The sequence below is a fragment of the Castor canadensis genome, chromosome 12 (genome assembly GCF_047511655.1).
Source record: "Castor canadensis chromosome 12, mCasCan1.hap1v2, whole genome shotgun sequence".
NCBI classification, from domain to species: Eukaryota; Metazoa; Chordata; class Mammalia; order Rodentia; family Castoridae; genus Castor; species Castor canadensis.
The window spans coordinates 4,530,801-4,553,677 of record NC_133397.1 but is presented as its reverse complement, the minus strand read 5'-3'; the positions used below and the strand labels follow the sequence as shown (position 1 = coordinate 4,553,677).

Here is a 22,877-nt window from a genome sequence, read left to right as displayed (position 1 = left end):
TTTAAATGATGCTTTGAAATAATCTGAATTACTAATTACACATGCAGCCTTTGGTTTGTTTATATCATATTTTAACAATATTTTCTTTGTAAGTGTTCAGTCTACAGCACTGCAATAAATAGGTGTCCAAGGTTAGCTGCTGGAGAGTGATGATGGCACAAAAGGGCGTCCATCCAAGAAAAAGGATACTGAATTCTTCCTCAGCTTTATTTATTGAGTGACCTTGATTGAGTCACAGATTCTGTGAGCCTCAATTTTCTACCTTGGGGTAGAGGGAAAAATATTTAAAGGGATTACAATTTGTAAACTTTCGTGCAAATATCAGTCATGATTTTTATACTTTATGTCAGTTTTGTAAGACACTAAAAAAATGCATTCTGATATTATTCAATAGAATTGCCAATCTTCAAAAAGCACAGATTTCAGTATTTAGTTGGTTTTATTGCTTACAAATATATGTCTGGCCACCCCTAAATTTCTCTCTCTCCTATAATCAGAGAAGCATCCTTTATTGGTTACATTTAATTGAAATAATTTTTGTAAGTTTTCAAAGTTGTGTTCTATGCCCTATAGACTTTTCTTTTACAAGGAAGGTGCCTAAGGTAAAAAATGTCATCTTATGAAAAAACCCTACTTTTTATTTTTGGCTCGCTTACACCACAGACCTGTCCTCTTCCTCTTTTTTCCTCAGCCTTGGACCATGATTGTTCACAAGTTTGCTAGCAACTTTCTTTAACCTTGAAAAGCTGTTCCGAATTTGAAACACTATTTTCACCGGCGAAAATAGGAGTTGGGGTTTGAAAAGCTATAATGTCAGCAGGACAGAATAGCAGAACATGTTTGGCCCCCAAAGGGTCTATGATCAGAAACAAACTTCTGACATGGGCTTCATCTTCAATCAGAACTAAATTTTATTCCACTTCCAAATTTCTAAGTTTTTGAAGAGATTTCTGCTCTGGAAAAATTTCCACTATATAAAGCAATGGGAAAATACAAATTAACAATCAGGCCAGGTAGAATGTCTGTTCTCTCTTGAAAAGTGTACAAATACTGAATTATGGAAGCAAACCTTTGCAGATTTCTACGGGAAAGAGCCTGTGGTTGAAATCTGTGTGTGCACGTCTGTGTGCCTCTGTGTGCGTGTGTGTGTGCGTGTGTGCATGTGTGAGCGCGTGTGAGCGCATGTGAGCGTATGTGTGCGCGTATGTGTGCGTCTGTGTGCGTATGTGTGAGCGTATTGTGCGTATGTGTGCGCGTGTGTGTGCGCGTTTGTGTGCGTCTGTGTGCGTATGTGTGTGTATGTGTGCGTATGTGTGCACGTGTGTGTGCGCGTGTGTGTGTGCGTATGTGTGCATATCTGTGTGCGTATGTGTGCGTATGTGTGCGCGTATGTGGGCGTGTGTGCACGTGTGTGCGCGTGTGTGCGCATGTGTGTGCGTATGTGTGTGTATGTGCACGTGTGTGTGCGCGTGTGTGTGCGTGTGTGTGCGCATGTGTGTGCGCATGTGTGTGCGTATGTGTGTGTATGGGCACGTGTGTGTGCGCGTGTGTGCGCGTGTGTGCACGTATGTGCGCGTATGTGTGTGTATGTGCACGTGTATGTGCGCGTATGTGTGCGTGTGTGTGCGTATGTGCGCGCGTATGCAAATGCACCCCGCCACAGGGATAGCAAAGGCGAGAGGATTAGCAGGATTCTAGAATAACAAGTTCCTTGAAAGTTGGGATCAGTTATCTGAAGCTGATGTTAAGTCATCAGAAATATGAAAATTCACATATTTCAACAGTAAGCACCATGTTTTAATCTCCCCTTTCACCACATAACCCAAGAAACAGCAAGTCCTAAACAGAACCAAAGCTAGCACTAGACTCACGCACTAAGGCAACGTTCAGATGAGAAAGGAAGAACAGAAATATTAAGAAGACAGCTCCTTTACTTACTCAATAGCTCAGCTGCTGAATCCAAAACGCCACGGAAAACCCTCTCTGGTCATACATCACCCACGCTCTGCATCCACCACTGCAATAGCTATCTCAGAGATTTATTTATGAAAATCAATCCTGGTTTTGAATTCAGAGTGGGTGAGGGGCTGCTGACTCAGGGAGCCGAGGGAGCTGTGGCCAACTGCTAAACAACAGCCCATCCCCAGCACGCAAACACACAGCAGGCAGAATGAATGGGCTCATCTACAAACCAGCTATTTGATATGCAGATGAGACTGCAAGCCTCTTCAATAACACAGCACTTCTCAGGCAGCAGGTGCAACCAAGGAGCCAGTGGCCTTTCCTCACTGTAAAAGCTGGGCTGCCTTACTGTCTTCTCTGGCCCTTAATTTATGAAGCTCTACAATATTTTCATTTTTATGTAGTCTGTCCTTTCACAATCTCTGTTCTTCATAAAGCCGGATTCAGAAGCCAAATGAGACATGCAGGCTCTTCTTAGTAGACAGCAGAGCGGAACAAAAGTGATTGGAGGTCAAGTCACAAAACAGTTCTGGGCACTGTCCCCCACCCCCAGCCCCAGTGGCAATACCTCCTTGAAAATAATTATTAATGCTAATAACAAGAGTGGAGTTGCCTTTTCCATTTGTGTTGGAAATAGCAACCTAAATTGAGAATAAGAAAAATATCCACCTAATTCTTTACAGGTACTCTGCTTTTGTGGCCACAATTGCATCCAGTGAAAGAGGGCTGTGCCTTGGAGCATGAGTGTGGCTCACTGGACCATAGGATGAAGGTGTTTTTCAAAAATCAAATAAAAGAATAAACAGCTCATCCCATGCCCCACCCACTCTCTGGACTCCTCCCAAGCGAAGAGATCCTTCTCCTGCTTTCTATGGCTGTAAGTGTAACACCATATAATTTATACTGTCTGTGGTTGCAGGTTATGTCCTGAAAGTCATAAACTATTACAGTTTTATGGCTCTGTTGCAGCTATTAACTAAATGGAAGAGTTATTCATTTGAAATCTGGAATCTGTACAATGCCCAAGCTTAAATTCATCAAGGTCCACTGGAGTAAAATAGGGGAAAGTATTAAGGGTAAAAGATGACACATGGTGGGGCTGGGGTGTGTAGGAGGGGGTGTGGGAAGCAAACCTGCAGGGTAGGAGTGGTAGTTCACTATGAAAATCTGAAATTTCTGCCTCACACTTGGATTTGCATTTCTGGAAAGGGTATGCTCTAGGCCAGGACCTGAATCACAGTAGTTGCTTTGGGTTGGTTTGTGTGTGTATTGTGAGCCAAGTAAAGGGACAATGTATTTATTTTGACATATTTCTGCATATAGTTTACATATGCAAAGGGAGACAGGAAGACAGACATGGAGAGAAAAAGAGACTGAGCAGAGACAGCAAAATAATGAACATTTAGCTTTGGCAAGCAGATTAGCACTGCTTTGCCCCTCGAACCAACCAACTCCTCAATAGTTTATGCATTTATCTATTTTCATGTCTCATTTTTTTAAATTAAATATAGCAAATATGCTTGTCCTCCTGACTTTCAGGTGTGGGGGCAAGGTGTTCTGCTCAACATGCTGACAAGAACTGTATTTTCCAATCTTCAGTTGCTTTAGAGAAATCTTGGCCATTGATCAAAGCCACTGTTTGGAGTTTACATGTAGAAACAAAAGCGTGACACTCAGAGAAGGTGGTAACCGGAGGCAGATCCTGTTGAGCAAGTAAGCTAGGCAGTTAGCTAAAATTAGACATATGGCTAGGACATAAAGGCTCCTGGAAGCTTCTATTGTGACCTCTCTGCAACCCTAAAGGGTGGAAAGAAGGAAAAGCAGGATGCACCTGAATGAGGACAATAGGGGGACTAGGGTATGACCAAACAGAATGTGGCAAGCACAGCCAACCAGAATGCTGCTTTCCGAAACCTCATTAGTATAGAGATGGAGCAAAGCTGCTCTTCAATAAATGAAGAAACCTTAGACCATGTCACTTGTCACTTGTCACTGGCCACCCTCCCTTAGAATCCCTTCCAATGCTGGGGGATCTACTTTTGCTATTTTTCTATCTCAAAAATCTCCCTTACTTTACTCACTCCATTGTCTGTGATTTTCTTTCAGCATTTTTTACATGGGTATATAAATTCTTTATTTTATTTATCTGTAAAATGGGAAAATCAAGTTCTACCTCTGAGAGTAGAAAAATTGTGGATAAAGACAGAGCACATCTGTAACACTGTGGATAGTTGATGTGGCCATTAATCCAAGGTGCAAAGAAATCAGGACTAGAATGTCCCATAGAAATGAAGAGCATATGAGGCATTTTAGGTGCCAACTCTTTCTCTGCCATAGATCACATGTTTCTGTCCCCACTCCTATGTGGAGGCCCTAACCTCCAGTAAGACTGTATTTAGCAATAGGACACCTAAGCAAATAGCTAAGATTAAATATAGTCATAAGTGTGTGGCCCTGATCCCAAAGAATCAGTGTCATTTTAAGAAACATTAGAGATCTCTTCCCACCCTTAACATGACAAGCCATGTGAGGACACAGGGAGCAGGTGACTCTCTGCAAGCCAGAAGAGTGAGGACACTCCTCTTGAGACAGTGGACACCTTGGACATCTTGGTCTTCCAGCCTCCAGAATGGTAAGAAAGAAGTTTCAAAAGTTAAAGCCATCTTGTCTCTGACACCTAGTTATGGCTGCCTAAGCAGACTAACAAATCCTTTTCACGTGGAAACATTTTTCCCATAAAATCTGAGAAACAAAGTTTTAACATTTACATGTAGTACACAGCATGCTGGCATTTCTGGGCAGTTGGAAAGCCAGCAAATTAACTGAAACAAATTTGTGTTTCATAGGTTTTATTTTAAAAAAAAAGGAAATGGAAAGTACGAATTGTTCCTGCCTTTTGGTACTATTTTAAGTGCTTTAAATCCACTTAAAAGAGCCAGTGGTGGTGGCCCATGCCTGTAACTCCAGCTACTCAAGAGGGTGGCTGACGTGGAGTATCACTTCACTCCAGGAATGAGACCAGCCAGGGCAACATATCCTTATCTCCAAAGTAAAAAAGAATCCTAATAATGAATATCTGCACCCTATGCACTTGGGTTACCTTGCCTTTTGAGACATCCCTTGTTGATCATTGTGGTCTAAAAAAAGGACAGAGTAGAGTCTCAGAGCCCAAGGAACTGGCCATTGAATTGAGCTTTAAAAAAGAAGAACTATAGAAGGAAATAAATGTTAGATATATCATTGGTATTTTATTTAATCTAACATTATAGTAACTCGCAGAGGTAGAATTTGATTTTCCCATTTTACAAAGAAATAAAGTCAAGGATTTATTCACCCATGTAAAAAATGCTTAACAAAAACTGGAAAAGCCATGGTCTAAACTAACTGCTTTCTCAATTTACCCTTCCATGTAGCACCTAGTAGCTGGTCATGGTGTTCAGAGACAGAAAAGAGATTTTCTGATTATGCTGTCCAGAACTCACCAACTGTTTGACTTCAGACAGATGGAGAGTAAGCAGAGACTTCTGTAAGATGAAATGGAGTAAACAAAGCCACAGAAAGGAGAGAAGTGTAGTGAGTCCTGATTGGTCTTAATTCATCCATTTGGCTGAATTATAAAAAAGGAAGCAGAGAGTATTTAACCATCACTGTTGAAGAACCCAAGTACTGGGTCACAGTACTGGCTCTTCAAAGGTTGTTGAGTCCTCTCCAACCTTCTGGAAATACAGCATCTTGGAAGGAGTATTTTGAAAACTTCCCTGATGGCATCATTTACCTTTCTCAAGGGGAAGACCATGTGCCTTGTAGACTGGTACCCAAGAAATGCTGAAGCGAGGGAGACGTGTTGGATGTGGTAGGTTCTTTCCCATTCACTTTACTTGACTTTCATTGGATTTGTTCTCTGGAAAGATGCCATAGACTCTGTACTGAGTCACAACCCAGGTGTCTGTTTCCTCAGCATCCTTTGTGCCACCTTGAAAGCTCCAATACCAGGTAATACAGGTGTTCCCAGAACAAGATGGCAGCTTCTCAGGGTTGAAGCCAGGACTCTTCTCTGTACAATGTACACCTTCCCTGGTGCCTGCCATACAGTAAGGCAGGTTCTCAGGACCCCTCTGCTGAGCAAGGATTAAAACTGGAGCAACCACAGGAACAGATTTCCTTTGACTGCAGCAATGAGTTCCAAATGTGGAAATCTCAGGTCTGTGTGCTAAGAAGGAACCTGAGATAGGGGAGGGTTAGCAAGTGAAGAATCAGTTCTCCCTGGAGAGTGAGTATATAACTGACTTCTCCAAACCAACAGTCATGTTCATCACAGACAACATGCTGCAGCAGAAAGCTTGAAATTTTATTCTCGTCAAAATGCCCACAACATACCTAACCTAAAAAGACGTAGCAATGTGTGTGATTTATGTGAAATAGATTCATGAGAACCAAAATATTTTAGAAAGTTATACTTCTTTTAACAATATTATAGTCCTGGTTAAAACCAATGAAAGGAGTGCTCAGCAGGCTAACAGAGAATCTCGAAACAAAAAGACAGTGGACCACCCCAAAAATACAAGGTACCACCAAGTTCACATTCTAGTACCACTTAAAATCCCTTTTTTTTTTTCAGAATCCAACAGTGCAGGCTTTTCCCTCCACACCTATGATGTGTTTGTTCCTCACTTACTTGACTGCTGGAAAGAAAGCTGAAGGTGCATGCAATTTCCAGACATGCAGTGGAGCATCGCGTGCTATCTAAAAAGTGGATCTTAAGGTAAGAGCAAAACTAGTTAATTCTAGATCAGAGTATCTTCCCAGGTCCCTGTGTTTTTGTGCTGAGCTGGACAGAGCTGTAGGCCACATTTCTCTCTTTCCTCGATGATCCAGCAGGATGTGTGAACACTTTCTTTGCTTTTTCTGCACTCAAATTTTGAATTTGGCACTGTTCCAAGATGCATACATACACACACACACACACACACACACACACACACGCAATTTTATGTCTTTTTTCTCTAGGCCCATGTGTATTTTAAGCAAATTCTCACCCATATGCTCCATATTCTGATCTCTTAATTCCACTATGTATTGTTCCATCAAAGGTACCATTTGATAACGTTAGGTACATATTAAGATTTCTATGGTTATATGGAAGGTTGTGTTAAGGTTTGTACACATGTTATTTGTTTGTTTCCTTTTAAGAAAAGAAACCCTAAGCCAGGAGTGAAGGATCAACTCTGTAAGCAGCACTTGAGAGGATGAGGCAAGAGGAATGTAAGTTCCAAGCTCACCTGGTCTACATAGCAAGACCATCTCTCAAAAATGAATAAGTAAATAAATAGATAAGAAAGGCAATCTTCATTTAAGCAGTAGGAAGTCACGCTGTACTAATGGATTGAGCAGTTTGTCCTCCATATTCCAGTGAGAGTAGCAGGAGAGAGCCTGGAACTAGGTGGTGAGGTGCTGTACTCATGCAATCCTCCTACAGACCTGGTAAAGAAGGCACCCCTCAATTTTCACATGGACTCAGAAGAAGTGAAGTCATCAGAGACACAAGTTGGTTCACATGAGCCTCAATCTCAACCACTGTGCTTCCCAAACCCATTTCTCCCAGGAAACCCACAGTAAAATGCTGACCATGGTCAAGAACAGATGCATATGGAGTGGAGTTGTATAGCTCCCCTGCCACACCCCAGCTCTACCTCCTGGAGCTACACATGGTTAAGCACATACTCATGGTGCAATGGGATGAAATACAGCTTTTTTATAAAGATAATGTGATTATAACTGATCTCAAAACCCTTCCCCATGAGTAATCTGGAAGCTGTATCTTTGCCACAACAATAAATAATCTAAGATTGCAGTGAAGAGTGCACATGAAAGGTGAAAAGTTGTATGCTGAACATTTCACATTCGATGTCCTGAGAATTCCCCTGGTTCTATGGGGTGACATCAACACCAGTTTGTGGACAAGGGACAACAAGGATGCAGTGGTGCTCATGTTGATGGACCCAGGGGAGAACTGAGTTTAGAACCCTGTCCAGGCTGGCCTGATCCCAACCAACATCCCTGCATTTGACTGCAATGTTTCCTGTGTCTGGAGGAATCAGACTGGAATCCAGAGTGCAGAGTTCAATTATAGTTAGGTATCTCAGCAATCCATGAATGCCTAAGTTACTGCTGCAGCTGAAGGTCCCAATTACACACATGCTATATTTCAAACGTGAAAATGATTTGTGTAGGCTGGTTTACACAGGAGTGACATTCAATAAAGGAAATATATTCCTTGATCTTTGATTCGCTTAACAAGCAGCTTTCAACTTTCAGTTTCATTAATTGCTCTGAAAACCTACAATTTAGGCAAAACTAATTCCATTTGATTTTACTCAGTTGGTTAGCTCTTTTACTATAAATGGGACTGAAAACAATGACTCTTCTCTATATGTGCCATATGTGATATGACAATGGGAAATGCCAAGGGACGTTTGTCCACCCCTTCAAAATTAGATATAACTTGATTTCTAAGGAAGAGTTTGCTCTTGCAAGAAATTGCCTTGACAAGCCTTTTCTTCCAGGAATCAATTTTTTTCTTGTTTCTTTTTAAAAACAAATTTCTTAGCCTTCTGTCGCCTTCTATAATTTTTACAATAAGGAACGATTAGTGCGATAATTATGCTATGACTGTATACTTCAGAATTCTCACTTTGATCAAAACTGGTATTTGTTACCCCATGAGACGACAGGACATGGCAGAGAAGGAGTTAATTTGGGGCCAATGGTCTACATTCACAGTAAGGAGTCGTTGTCGATTCATCACTATATCTGAGATTTTGGAGACAGTAACAAGCATGGTACCCAGCTATTGGAAGAGAGAATCAGCACCAGGAATGTGAGAGTGTGGCCAAGTTCTAAGATAAAAAGAAGGCAAACATCCAATGGAAAACAGATCAGCAGCAAGGCTGCTCCCTGAATTTTGAGCAGGTCAGTTTTTATTGGCCTGACAAGGTCATAACAGCCCGGTCCCTTGGGTCTTTCAAATGCTTGAGGTGTCTACTGACAAGTTCCTTCGTTATCCATCAGCATCCCCAATGTTTGTTAAAGGATCAGGCAACAACTGACATAAATGGAAGACATTCCCCATGTCACATCTATTTGGGAATAAAATGAAATCTAATTTATATGATAAAAGGGCTACATTTTCTAATCACACCCCAAATTGTGAGAACCCAGTCTTACTCACATCATCTGTGAGAAATCTTAAGGAACATTGCAAATCATGCCAGGGAGCAAGTGACTTCAGGATTGCTATCCCCTTTCCATCCCTTTCTTTGTAATGCAGATGTCTCTGGCCAGTTGGGTAACTTCCCCTAGGTTCATTTGCCCCCTATTCAAATGGTGGGGATCATCTCTCATGTTCAAAGGGTCTGTGCAAAAACACTGACAGATTCTTTCCTATTCCTTTTTCCCTGTGTTGACTTCTATTCCAAAAAGAAGTTGTAATCCTAGTGAAGCTGGGAAGGCTATTTCTGTATTGTCCACATCCCCCGCAGGGTGGAAACCATTATCACACAGCTTTTAATGTGTTGCATGTTCTGACATGAATGACCCCAGTTTCTGGAGACATCCACAGACTGAAGCAAATGAAAGACTTCAAGTGGGTGGCAGCCATCAGTGGAGCTTCCTCTGCTCCTGCCATGTGTGAGGGTCAGAGCGGAGCAGTTAAAAGCATCAGGATTTAACCTTGCACCTGTTCTCAGATAAGGCCACCTTTATTCCTTTCTTCCCTCCTTCCTCCATTCTAGTAACACGATGAAACCCTGTGTGGCCCGGAGCCTGTGTCCCAGGCGAGCAGCAGCTGCCAGCGCAGATCAATGTTCATGTAGGCTGGCCTACACTGGCAGTGGGACCAGACGAGAAAGCTTGTCACCTTTGATTACTCACCCTATCACAGTGCTAAAGAAACAAGATGCACAGAACGGCCTCTCAGGAACATTTGATCTAGCAGGCGGGACCACTGTACCTGTAACCCTTCCCTGCTGGAAATTCATGCATGGGCCACCAAGGTATTTTCAATGGAAAGCCATCTTTAATCAATCGTCTGCATGAGATGCTTAAGTATTTCAGATGCCAGAGGAAAACCACCTTTAATTAAGGACAGACAGGTAATCACAGAACTAACTTCACTGCTTTTCCTCTGCCAGTGCCTTGGAGTTACAGCCTTGGGCTGGGCAGCAGGAAAGCTGGTTTCTAAGCTTGGCATGTGCACCATCATTCCCCCCATCTGTCTGAAAAAGTTGGCTAGCAAGGAGCTCAGTGTCCTACCAGGTCTGAAATTCCATTTATAGTATATCTGCAAAGATCCAGGGCTTAGAAATGCACAGATATGGTTGAATCTCAGCTCCACCATTTACTGGCAAATCACCAACCTTTTTCTGAGTTTATAAGCAAAATATGGATAAGAAAAGGGCCTAGTATATAGGATTATTTTGAGGATTAAATAACATGGATTAATTATAGTAGTTAGCCCACTAGTTGGCCTATAGAAAGAACATAGTAAATTTTAAAACTAAACTAATGATTGCTTGTAGGATCTGCTTAGTTGTTGATCGCTGCTGGTAAGACTATTTTAAAGGTTGTTGGTTTTGTGAAGACACTGAATTTGGGAAAATTTGAAAATCTTATGTCTGCAAACACATTGGCATTGCTCTTAGAAAATGCACTGAGAAAAGCCAACAAATAGTTAAAACAAATAAGCAAAAATTGGACCCAGGACCCACAGGTCAGGTAACAGTGGCTCTGGGTCCTTGGTGAGTGCACACTGGTTTTTCTAGTACTTTCTTGCCACCAGCATGTCTGCACAAACCGCAGAAGCAAGTCAGAGACACCCCATTTATAGTCAACCTGCATAGAAAAGCCAAAGGGAAGAGTCAATGCAATTAACCCAGACTGAAATCCTGCTTGGAAAAAATTCTCCTACTCCATTCTTGGATTTATAGTACAAGGTTTTCACTGTAATGGCTCTTGTAAATTAATTGCAGACACAATTGTCTATGGGCATTCTCAGAATAAGTGGCAAGTAGTTAATTGCACCCCAAATTAGCCAATTCTGCCCATAATTAACCATTTGAAGACAATTAATTGCATGCATAATATTTGCACCTGCAACTAATTGGAGAGCCTTATATTGTTCGTGGAAGAAATAAATAAAGAAATAGCAACAACAACAAAGAACCAGGGGCTACTCTTAAAAAGCAGTCTTTCATAGTTGAAGGTTCTGGACAGCTAGGAAGGAGACAGAGCTAGCTTAGGAAAGACTCAACAGTGCTACAGCTCCTTGTGGAAAAGCAATTTTTAAATGCATTCTTTTAATTGAAAAATAAAAATTGTATGCATTTCAGGTATACACATAATTTTTCCCTGATATATATATGCACATACAGACATTGTGGAATAACGAAATTAAGCTAATTACAATATGCATTATCTTACCTTCTTGCTGTTTCCATGTGATTAGAAAAGCAATTTTAAATCATCTGGGACTAGCAAGGGTTGTGGGTTATTATTCTTTTGATCGTGTTCTTTTCCCCCTTCCTATTATTAATGTAAACTATCTGTACTTAAATTCAAGTTCTTCAGCTAGCTAATAAAAGAAGAGTAAAGATATTCACAATTTTGAAATACTAAGACCATCCTGCCTACTGAAGGGTGTGCTCTTTAAGATAAAAGACTAAGTCCTCTCATTTTTCCTATTGGTCCACCCATCATTATCTAGATATGCTTTCTCATATAACATTAGAAGAATAATTGCATATGTGTCACTAGTTCGGCTGGTTTAAGATTGTGGAGTAGTTCAGTCTCTTTCAAAATAAACAAAATAAATCACTAATGATAATAACAATGGTAGTAATAACAGTAATATTAATAAAATCAATCATATAGCACTTAACAAGCATAATTTCACTAAAATTGCCACAACAATTCAAAGAAGGTATCTTATGCCCATTTTGCAGATGAGAAAATTGTTTATAGAAGCTGTGTGATTTTCCCAATGTTACACAACCAATAAGTCACAAAAATAGAATTTTACTTGGCATAATCAAGGTGCATAGCACAGTGGGAGACATAGTGGATGCTCCGTTAAGATTAGCCAAAGTATTTATATCCCTGTTAGTATCTAGGTTTGCTCTCTTTTAGCTACAGTGATGAGATAGATAGACGATAGATAGATAGATAGACAGATAGACAGACAGATGAACTAGTCTTACTAGTTAATGGATATCAAGTATATTACGTGTTAGTTACTGTTCTCAGTGCTCTAGATGAAGTGAATCTTTAAACTTCAACAAGGACGTTAGGATGGTGCATATTAGCACCCCCACTCTGCAGATGATAAAAGGAGGACAAAAAGATGTCAATTTACTTGCTTAAGAATTTATGTGGCAAGAGGTTGAGATGAAAGATTCAAATTTTGACCTTACAGAAAGCCCAGAAGTAAACTTATGCATGTATGATCAACTTATCTTTGAAAAGAGTGCAAGAATACACAGAAGAGAAAGAAGAAACTCTTCCATATGTCAGGATGGAAAGAGATGTCCTTATGCAAAAAAAAAAAAAAAAAAAAAAAAAAGACATTGGCTCTTATCTTACACCACACACACACAATCATCTCAAAGGGGCTTAAGGACCTAATGGTTGGAGCTGAGATCCTAAAAAAAAACCGAGGGGAAAAGCTTCATGACCTTGGTCTTGGCGATGATTTTAAAGAAAAGACACCAAAGCACAGGCAAGAAAACAAAAGTAAGCAATCAGGGTAGAACCTGTCGTCTCTTCCACCCAATCCAAATGAAAGCACTTTGCTTTGTTGGAATGGAATGACACTGTATTATAACTTAAAAATATCCCGGGTCGATTCATATCACTGAGGAAACTTGCGCATGCCAATGAATGCTGTGTTGAGGGTGGCAGAACAGACTGCTGCACAGGAGCAGGATGGGGGCTTCACTTCCAGGAGGGAGAGAAGCTGGCCACCACCCCTGAGCCACAGATCACGGATCACAGACACTCCATGTCTCCCAGGTTCCACAATGCACATGCCCTGTTGTACCATGGGGCTCCACACATGCACACACATCTCTGCCTGGGAGTCCCCACCCTCAGATTGCTCCCACTTATCAGCAAGGCTCCTGATCAACAAAAACAGTAATGTGAGTTTGGTGTACATTCTTAGGAAAGCTGCTTCCTACTGGTAAAGTAATCCTTTCCTTCTTTTCTCCTTTGCAAGTTGTCTGCTTAACTAATCATACTGGGGTTTTTCATTATTGTTTTTTTTCCCAGAGACTATCAAATGCTTGAGTTTCCATCTAACCTTTCTTTCCCTCTGGAGTATACCAGCAAAGATGGTGATGTAGGTATCTGATATTCACTTGGAGATTAATAGAAGTGGACTTTTTGTCCAAAATGCAGGTCCTGGGATGGAATATCTGGGGTACTCTGTGGGCAGCCCTTCCTCTGCTTTGTCCACTTCCTTTGGGTAACAGCATCTGGAGTCTGCTTTGTGGAATGCATCCCCGCCCCCTCCTCCCCACCCCGCACTTAGTGCAGACCCTCCCCTACCAGAAGGATTTCTCGTCTTGAATAAATTCCCCCTTTCTCTGATTATTTCAGTCAGGAGGCCCATCCATGCAAGTCTTGGAAGTAAAGTCAGTCTCTTATTATCTCTTGATTGTACCCATGTGAGAAATGCTGATCCGTGCCTGGGATGGTCAGTCACCATCTTCTGCTTCCTTCTCAACTGTGACTGTTTTAGACTCATATGCTTGCATACGAGTTCACGTCTCTTTCCTCCCCAGGTCTGAAGTCCTCATTCTATCTCCAGATAGAATTTCAGCATGGGATTACTGTGGGGGATCAATGATTGCCCACCAGATTCTCTGCCTTGCTGATATCTTTTCCTATTCACCACCTCCCAACCCATAACTTGACTTTACACCCTCCTTAATAAAATCGGTAAGAGTCTTGATAAATACACACTTCCTTCTCTCTCCCCACTCGGCCACAGTGAGATGCATCAGGAACAGTGGCAGCGGGTAAGCAGAAGAGAAGCACAGACGGGAGAGAGGGGGCACAGAAAAAGCTCAGAAAAATGACTCAGCTTAGATGGGGCTTCTAGTCTGACAAGGGTCCTGTTTTTCCCCAGTGCTCCCTGTCTCCATACTTAAATTCACTATTCACAGAAACCTCTGGATCCCCAGCCTTCCCTTGGCCCCTCCCCCCTTCCTTCCTCCTCTTCCCCCACAAAGGCGCTCCTCTTGCATACCACGTGAGCAGAACTCACAGATGCATAATTTATACAGACATGCATTCTCTGACTGACGCCACTCCTTTCAGAGTCATACAAAAGCAATGAAAAGGGTCGCTCCTGGAATATGAGGCACAAATCAGATGGCAGTGGCCCCAGCGGTATCATGGAACATATGCCTTAATAACATGGCAATCTCTGCAGCCTCCATGGGGTTGGCTTCAAAGACACCAGGATCTCAGACCACAGCATCTCTTTAGGGCACAAGTCACAACAGAGCCTTTCCTCACATTATTTGCAAGTTGCTCACCTTGCCCACTCTTCAAACATGACCTCATTGTCACCTGCCAGGCAGAGGCTGGGTGTAAAACGCTGTCCTATTATGTCAGAAGATGCTGTGATCACGGAGTGCCTCCTATCCAAACAGCAAGCTGAAAAGAGCAGATGGAAGTGAGGGGGTGGGGAACTGGTCAGGGAAAAAGGAAGGATTCCTTTCTCATTTGGTTAGCAGGCCTCCCCACTACACCATGCACACATTTAAAAAAAAAAAAACAACAAAAAAAACCTGCTATTTTTAAAAATGGAAGGGAACCAAAACTCACAAGCCCATTAGTCAACGACAAATGACTCTCAGACCCGGGCATTCCCTGTCTCAAGCTGGTCTGAAATCATTTTTCAGCATTTGAGCTCCATTGAGTTACCTCTATTGCTCCTCTGTATTAACGCTGGGCTTTGAAGTGAGTCAAACACTGAAGACATATTTAATCAAAATTACACTGTTCCTTGACCAAGGTTCCTGTCGGCCAGGCCTTAGAGATGAAATATTAATGGAAAAGGGAAGAGATAAAGAAAGAAGCCTACTGAGTAGGTTTAATATTTTGTTCTAACATCGTCACTGTGAGGAATGGAGGACAAACAGCTGGAATCCGCCATCTGAATTGCAAACTGAAAAGAGGAAATCAAATTCTTCCAAGATGAAGGACAGAGCAGGACAGGGCAGGACAGGGCATCTTCAGCCCTGGGCTCCAATAAATTATAACTGGTGCACAGTTATACAGGTTCATTAAACTGGGATAAAAACACAGTAACATTTAGGAGAGCCTACATATTGTACTGTGGCCTCGTGGGGAGAAAAACCAAATAAATTTATTAATAATAGAGAACAACTTATTGTGAGTATGATCATTTTATGTAGCATAAAGCAAATTTCTGCCCATAACCCTTGACCTCTAGAATACTGCCTGGTGCCTGCAGCAGGGATGTGGTGACCCACTGTAGAGTTCACTGGTAAGAACTGGGGACTCAGTTCATGGTAGAATACTTGCCCTGCATATGTGAAGCACTGGGGGAAAAAATCTTGATTTTCACCGGCAAATATTAGCTATTCCAGTGACTTGAATGATCTTACAGATTTGCTGTGGGGGAAGATGTGAACATTTGTCAAAAAAAAAAACAAAAACAAAAAAACACGTATTTCTAATTTTAAAATAAAGTTATGCTCAGAAAAATACACATTTTTCAACTTTCTAATAAAAGGAGCTTATGACAATTTGTTCTATATATGGCTTGGAAAAATATCTCTGCACTTTATAAGCTCAAATGTCTTTGGCAATAACACACCTATAAAATGCCTACAGCTGGGGTTAAAATAACTGCAAAGCAAGTGCAGGACTTTGTGCCGAGAAAGTCTAAATTAATTCAGTGGCCAGAGTGTGATAGTCTTGCTTTGGGCACACTGAGAAATTATGAAATTCGGAATGTAATTTCTACCTCCTTGTCCTTCCCGGGCTGTCACTTAATTCTTCTTATGAAACCCGAGTGGAGCAGTCAACCTATTTTATTTCACAAGGTAGTCGTTTCCGTTGCCATCCAGTCTATGGGAAACTGGATCCAACATCTGTTGGTTTTACCAAGAGACAAGCATCAGAATATGACAGATGGCTTTGCGACTCTTAAAACCAGGTGTCTAAGCCCCTGTGGTTTGATGCATGCCTTCAGATTATGCAGAAGGACAGGGAAGAACATAGGAGGTCACTCAATGACCAGTCAGCCAGGTGGAGACTCTCTTCCAATGGGTGTCACTCCTTCTTAAACTCCATGTTGCTAGTGGACTTGAAGTACTACAAGCTTTCTGGTGGCAGCTGAAATGCCCAAAGAGTAGAAGTCCTAGCTCTTCCATGTACTCCTGTTGGAGACTCTAGACCTGCCACACAATTCCACGTTGGGCTTCAGTAAGAAAAACCAGCTCAATCAGGTCGAATTAGCTCCCAGGAGAAGGTCAAGTTTGCGTTGAAGTGAAGAAATGAACCAGGTGTCCCTCACAGCAAAGCCTGCTTTTCCTGCTCCAGGCACAGTAGGCAACCTTCTGCTATGTGACAGGTAAATTTCAGGGAACTGTTTCACGTGTGAAAGGCCAACTGGAGAGCACTGAAGAAGAAACCAGTAAATTAATGTTACAGAAGCAGATGTCTATTGGGTTAAAACAAACAGGGCTTTGTTTTCCCAGTGTAATATCACTAGGCACTAAGTGAGGCAGTCACCGTTTATGGGCAAACTTCTACATTAAGTCACCTTCAAAGTGTCCTTTCTTCTTTTGTTCAGCTGAGTATGTTTAGAGCCATTCCTGTTGCCTTCCTTATGGGGAAAGCTGAGCATGCCCCAAAATGTGTCTGCCATCTTTCCTTCTAGAACTGTCACCTTAAACTGAGTGTACTTGGGATGTGCCCATCCCGAAGTTCTTTCCTCTAGTAATATGTACAGGCTCCATGAATAAAATTCCCAGAATTCCTTTGGTCAAGGAGGGCATTGCTTTCGCAATCACCCTAAGCTCTTATGACCGAATGCGGGCAATAAGTCTTTTAGAGTAGGAAAGCAGCCAGGCAAGACAGGAAGAGGATAGACCTCCTCCCCAACCTGAGGCATTCATTCCAAAGGTAAAAAGCACCCTGGGCTTATGCTTAACAAATGCCTTCCTACAGGGGCCCCACAACAAGGCAATGTGTGTGTGCTGACCATGGACCATTTAGGTAGAATTAAAGGTAGACCCAAGAGTTCCCGCCAACAGATTTCCCTGCTTTGTGTAATCAAACAAAATATTTGGATGACAGCAATTTTGTGGCAAATGGTCACTAACTGAACTGCCCACCTCACTTTGAGGGTGTACTGTCACCATTTAGGCAGTCCGCCTTTCTAAACCTCCTGCTCCACGTCTCTCTTCTGGAGCATACTGTCACTTCTAATAAAACCCCTTTCTGTTCACAATAAGAGCCTCGTTTTTTTTCTATTGTACTTTCCTTTTTACTGTACTTTTGTGTTTGTTCTCCTTTTTTTCCTGCCACTGGGATAGTGCTCTAATTTTAGACACTGTACCAAAGAACAGGGGTCATTATAAAGTCACTGCACCCATGGATCACTGCAAACCAGTAACAGATCTTTCTCCACTCTTTTCTTTCTTGGCTGTGTTTGTTTTGGCTTTGCATTTAGCAAAATGCAAACCCACTGCATTCAGTTACAGTATTTTTGATTTGTAGGAATTAGCAGGCCTGTCCAATTAGTTTCACAAGCCATCACTTTGTTGTTATTTTATGTCTTCCCTGGAGCTAAACAAAGGCAGTTTGCTGGGAATCCTATGGAAATAAGATCTAGGATCTTATTTGAGGTAATTCTCCTGGATTTTCACTTGGAAGGCCATTTGTGTCAAACTGAGAGAGGCCTGATTTGATGTTGCTTACCTGACACATGAGGTAGAAGAAGGCAAAGGGATGGATGCATTCCCATTACCTGTGGCAAATAGAATTTCATAGGAAAATAGTTCTGGGGCTGCTTTCAACTAACACCGTCAGAGTTAAGGGGTTGCAATCAAGACCTGGAAACTTGCAAAAGCAATAATATTTACTCTGCCTCTGCAAACCCCTGCTAACAGGAAGGGGCAGCTGTTAGAATTTCTCTTTTCATGATCACATACCAATTAACAAACCAGGCCTGAAAGAAGGAACTGGAATCTCAGGATCATTTTAAATTCTTCCAGGTCAATACAGTTAAAATCTCTGATTGATATGAAAAATTGATCACTCACTGGGTATGCTGGTTATCCCAGCACTTGGGAGACTGAGGCAGAAGGATCAAGAGTTCAGCGGCAGTCTGGGCTACATGGAATCAGGCAGAGAAAATGGGTTCTGGATGGGAAATGACTCGCTTGCACCAAATCTCTGCTCCCAGCATGCAGCTTCATTTCTGTCCTAACTTTGCCTAGGATATCCCAGGTGAACACCTGTCTGGACCCACCACCCCAGGAAGTATGAATATTTTATTGGGCAAGATAGAAACCAGTGGCTACGTACCTTGATGAGGGAGGCTTTCCCCTTGTGAGGACTTCTGTCTGCAGCCCTGTCCGACAAGCAGGCATCCACATGAATTCTGTTTCTCTAGTTGCTCAGTCTTTTCAAGTTTTGATTATGAATAAAATTCCTTCTAATCAGTGTCTCCCTATGTTAATTAAATTGTGACTGATTCCTTTACTTTTCAACTTCCAAAATTGTGTGGTTATCTCTCATTTGCTGTTGTCTGCCCTTTTGTCCCATTTGCATTTATTATATGCAATTATATAAAATCTGGTCTTGCTGTCATTTTAGTATGATACCCAGAGAGGAGCAGTAATAAATCCACCACGTGCAAGGTCAAGTTTGAACTTCATTTCTTGCTTTGATTTTTGAAGTAGAGTGGATTGTGTCACCATGGAAACTTTCTTTCCTTTTGATCTCTTGTTTCAGGCAAGTCTGTTGAGCACCATCTCTAATCCATCAGTAGGTGTCCCCTGACTAGGGAACTGGACCATAAAACGAACTGAAAGAATGAACAGTAGAGACAGCCATTGCTCGAAAAGGACGTGGACAATGCTGACAGCAAACGATTGAAGTGTTCTCTTCCAAAGTAACAAGTGAATTTGAAGGTGAGAAAAAACTAAAAAAGAAAAGCAAGCCTTTGTAGTCATTATACCTGTATTAAATGCAAGCTTTGCCAATTACTTACTAGCTCACCTTCTAAGAGTCTTTGAAGTCTCAATGTTTTCACCTACAAAATAAAGATTCCATGAGGCTCATTTGAGACAGCACATACTAGAGTATTGTGTCTGGCAGGCAGGTGGCTCTCAAAAATATCAAGCCCTCCCTCACATCCTCAACCTCTCCAAAGAGAAATAACTTATGCTGCAGAAAGAGCAACAGTTTGTCTAAATTAAACTCCAAATAATTGTATCTGATCTCTAAGTAACCCATCCTTCAATTTATTGTTGTTGCTGTTGTTTTAAATTTTATGCAATGACTTGAGAGATCTTTGGAAATTTAAAATATGCTTAATGAAATGATACATATAGGACACAATTAGGGAAATTTCCAGTTTCCTAAAACTGGAAAATAAACCATACACTCCAAACATGGTTCCAATTCTGAATGAAGCTCTTTAGTCTCACATGGTGAAGACCATTGGGTAACAGGGTTCCAGGAAAAGCAGTAGGAATGATGTTTTCAAAAGTTCTTCATCCCATGAATCATTCCAGGGTGAGGTAGAGGAGGAGCAGCATGAGCTTGGCACATAATTCCATATTAGAAAGGAGTGAAGTGTTCAAAACAAAGACCGGGATACTTCACAGACACTCAAGAACTAGCTTTCAGGAGCTCTTGCTAGAAAAATCCAGAAAAATTTTTGGAAGATTTCTAGCACTAAAATAATTAATACTACTAATTGTAAATCCTATGTCCATGCTAATTGTAAATAAATAAGTGGGAGCTGTGGAAGGCTCTTGCTTGAAGCAGAACTTCCAGAACCTACACGTGCAGAGGTGGAGTGGAACATTTATCATTTTTCAAACATGGTGAAAATATTGGTTCAGGAAATGACCATCAATTGATTCTAAATTGAGAGAGTTATTTTCATTATGAATAGACTATTTGCTTGGTCTTAGAGTGTGTCCCCAAAGACTGATTTTTTAGCTGAAAATTATAAGCTATATTGCTAGAGGTATCAGAAATACCTTGACCCAGCTAAAGTTGCCTCCAGACTTAATACCCTGGTAAGAACACAACATCATCTATGGCAAATCATAGCCATACTTCATAAACTGAATCTGTGAAAGAAACCTTAGATGTGCCCCAATGAGAAGACGCCACACTAAAAATTAAAAGATGTCATAGTCTCCAAAAATGTCCATGTCACAAAGAGCAAGGAAATGAACAGTGTGGAAATGTTCCAGATGAAAAGACATCAGAGAAAATAACCAAACACAATACAAGATCTAGACTGGATTCTGTACTTTTAGGAAAATAATGATAGGAAAGAAAACATTAGTTCAAATCTCGAAATTGGAATAAAATGATCATTTAAATAAAATGTATTGTATCAATATTAACTGAAATTTATAACTCTACTGAGATTATGTGAAATGTATACTAAAGTATTAAGGGATAGAGGTTTAAGAAGCATCAAACTTATTTTCAGATGATTCAGAAAAAATCAGAATATGTAGTTATATGTGTGTACATACATACCTGGATGCATGGTATACACATACAACACATGATTACAGAGCGACAGGACAGAGAACACACAAAAGTGATAAAATATTAAATGTAGCTGAATCTGGGTGGAGTACGAAGTTGTTCTTTTCACTCTTCTTATTCTTGCAACTTTTAAGTTTGAAAAAATTCCAAAAATCAAATTTAAAAATATCACTTATTTTGTGTGAAATAGACTGGCTCCATGAATGACTTGCACACAGACATTACACAGTTCTTCCCATTAATCACCACCAGGAAAGGTGCTTCTTATTCCTCTGTATGTTCTTGTTCCCTGGCACCATACTTACGTTACTAGAAACTTATATCTGTTTCAGTCCCTTCTCACCAACTTAACTAATGTCTCAAAATGTGACTGAGCCCAATGTGGAGTGCCACTATTTCTCCCCCAGGGAGCTATTTTAGGCTGTCCTAGTAGAATACGACAGGGTACGAATACAAATAACAGACACATGTTTCTCAGTTCTCCAGGCTGAAAGTCCAGGATCAAAGTGCTAGAAGGGTTGGTTTCTCCTAAGCCTCTCTTTGTGTCCTCCCTGCAGTGTCCTCACAAGGCCTTTCCTCTGAGCACTGAATTCTTGGTACCTCTTCCTCTTCCTTTAAGGACACAAGTCCTATCGGATTGTGGCCCCACTCTTAAGACTTGGTTTAACTTCAACTTCCTCCTCAAAGACCCTAGCTCCCAACAGTCACCGTGGGGGTGAGAATTTCAAAATAGCAATAGAAAATATGGATTGAGTTCATAGCAGGAGCTTCCAGGGTGCGGGGAGCCATCCCAGGATTTGCCTTGGTGGTTGGTAAGTCTCACAGCTGGGTGAAAGGCCTGATCTGTTGAACTATGTATGGTATTCCCTCAAAATGCTGATTCTTCTCAGCAAGTTCTCCTTATTTGCAAAAAGTCTGAGCGATATCTGGAGAAATAGAATTTTTCCCACTCTGGACTTTTCATGTAAAGAGAAAACTATTGTTTTGGAGGGTTCTGAGACCTCCGTTACGTGATGTATTCAACCACAGTCTGGGCATCATCCAGGCTGACATCACTTGATCATCTTCCCACGATTCAACTGCCAGACACCTTGCTGCCCCAGAACTGCAAAGAAGAAGCAGGAAATCCTAGCTGAGAAGCAGGAGGATAGGCTGAAAGGACAGGTGCTCTGGCACAACTGCAGCCCCTCTGGTAAGGCTCTGTCTTGCAAACCTGCCGTGCTATGCCAACGCATTGCTTGGTGATGACTTCTGTTGTTTTTAGTAGTCATTTGAACCTTTACGAAGAGGTAGGTCAAGCACCTAAGAAGCAGAGAGAAACCGAGAAAAAACAGGGCTTACCAGGAAATCACAACCACCGCCCTCTGGTCTAGTGCCAGCCTATACTTACAGAAGGTGAACCCCAGGCCCATCTGGAGAAACCCAGCTCCCATGGATCACTACAACACTGCATCGTGACAGAACTGAGAACGTGACTCGAGTGTCTGTCACAGACGAATGACAAGGCTGGAGACAGGAACAAAAATGCACAAAGATGACAGGGGCTTCTAGGGGTAGCAGTCACTTTGCACATAAAAGCCACAGTTTTTAATCCTCTCCCCAATCTGCCACAAGTTAACATTGTTTTATCTTCTCAGCAATAACAAGATTTTAAATCAGCCAGGAAAAAAAAAAAAAAAAGAAAAAGGGTCTGGTTATTGATTACAGACTCTGAGAACACATCTCACCAGAGAGTCAAGCTTGAGAACTACATCAAAATATTCAAATCAGAGCCTAAGGAGCAATGTTAGACATAAACTATCTGAGAAATAATGCAGCAGGTGAAAATTTACTATTATGAGTCTCATTCAGGAAAAAAGAGAAAAAGAAAGCGTTTTCATTCATTTCTCATTAAAATCTGTTGGGCGCCTGCCACACTGGTTGCTGTAGGCTGAGTCCTGGAGGCTTGGATGGCCAAATACCATCTCTGCCTTTAATTCTTTCAGAGTCAAAACAAAAGGAACAAGAAAATAAGAATTCTCTTTGCTCTAAATAACTTTGCAAATCAACTCTCTCTGCCGTTCATTGCTCCCACA

At 41.4% G+C, this 22,877-nt stretch overlaps 1 long non-coding RNA gene across 2 annotated transcripts in view; it reads right to left on the bottom strand.

Moving 5' to 3' along the window:
- LOC141414754 (uncharacterized) overlaps nucleotides 1–22,877 on the bottom strand; it is a 105,481-nt gene that overhangs the window by 6,868 nt on the left and 75,736 nt on the right. Inside the window, exons 2-4 of one of the 2 annotated variants that reach the window (XR_012439589.1) lie at nucleotides 18,589–22,104; nucleotides 16,019–16,675; nucleotides 14,559–14,679 (exon numbers count right to left, since the gene is read on the bottom strand). This is a non-coding gene — a long non-coding RNA (uncharacterized lncRNA). Of the gene's footprint in view, nucleotides 1–14,558; nucleotides 16,676–18,588; nucleotides 22,105–22,877 lie in introns of both variants that reach the window. The other variant, XR_012439588.1, reaches the window with a different exon arrangement.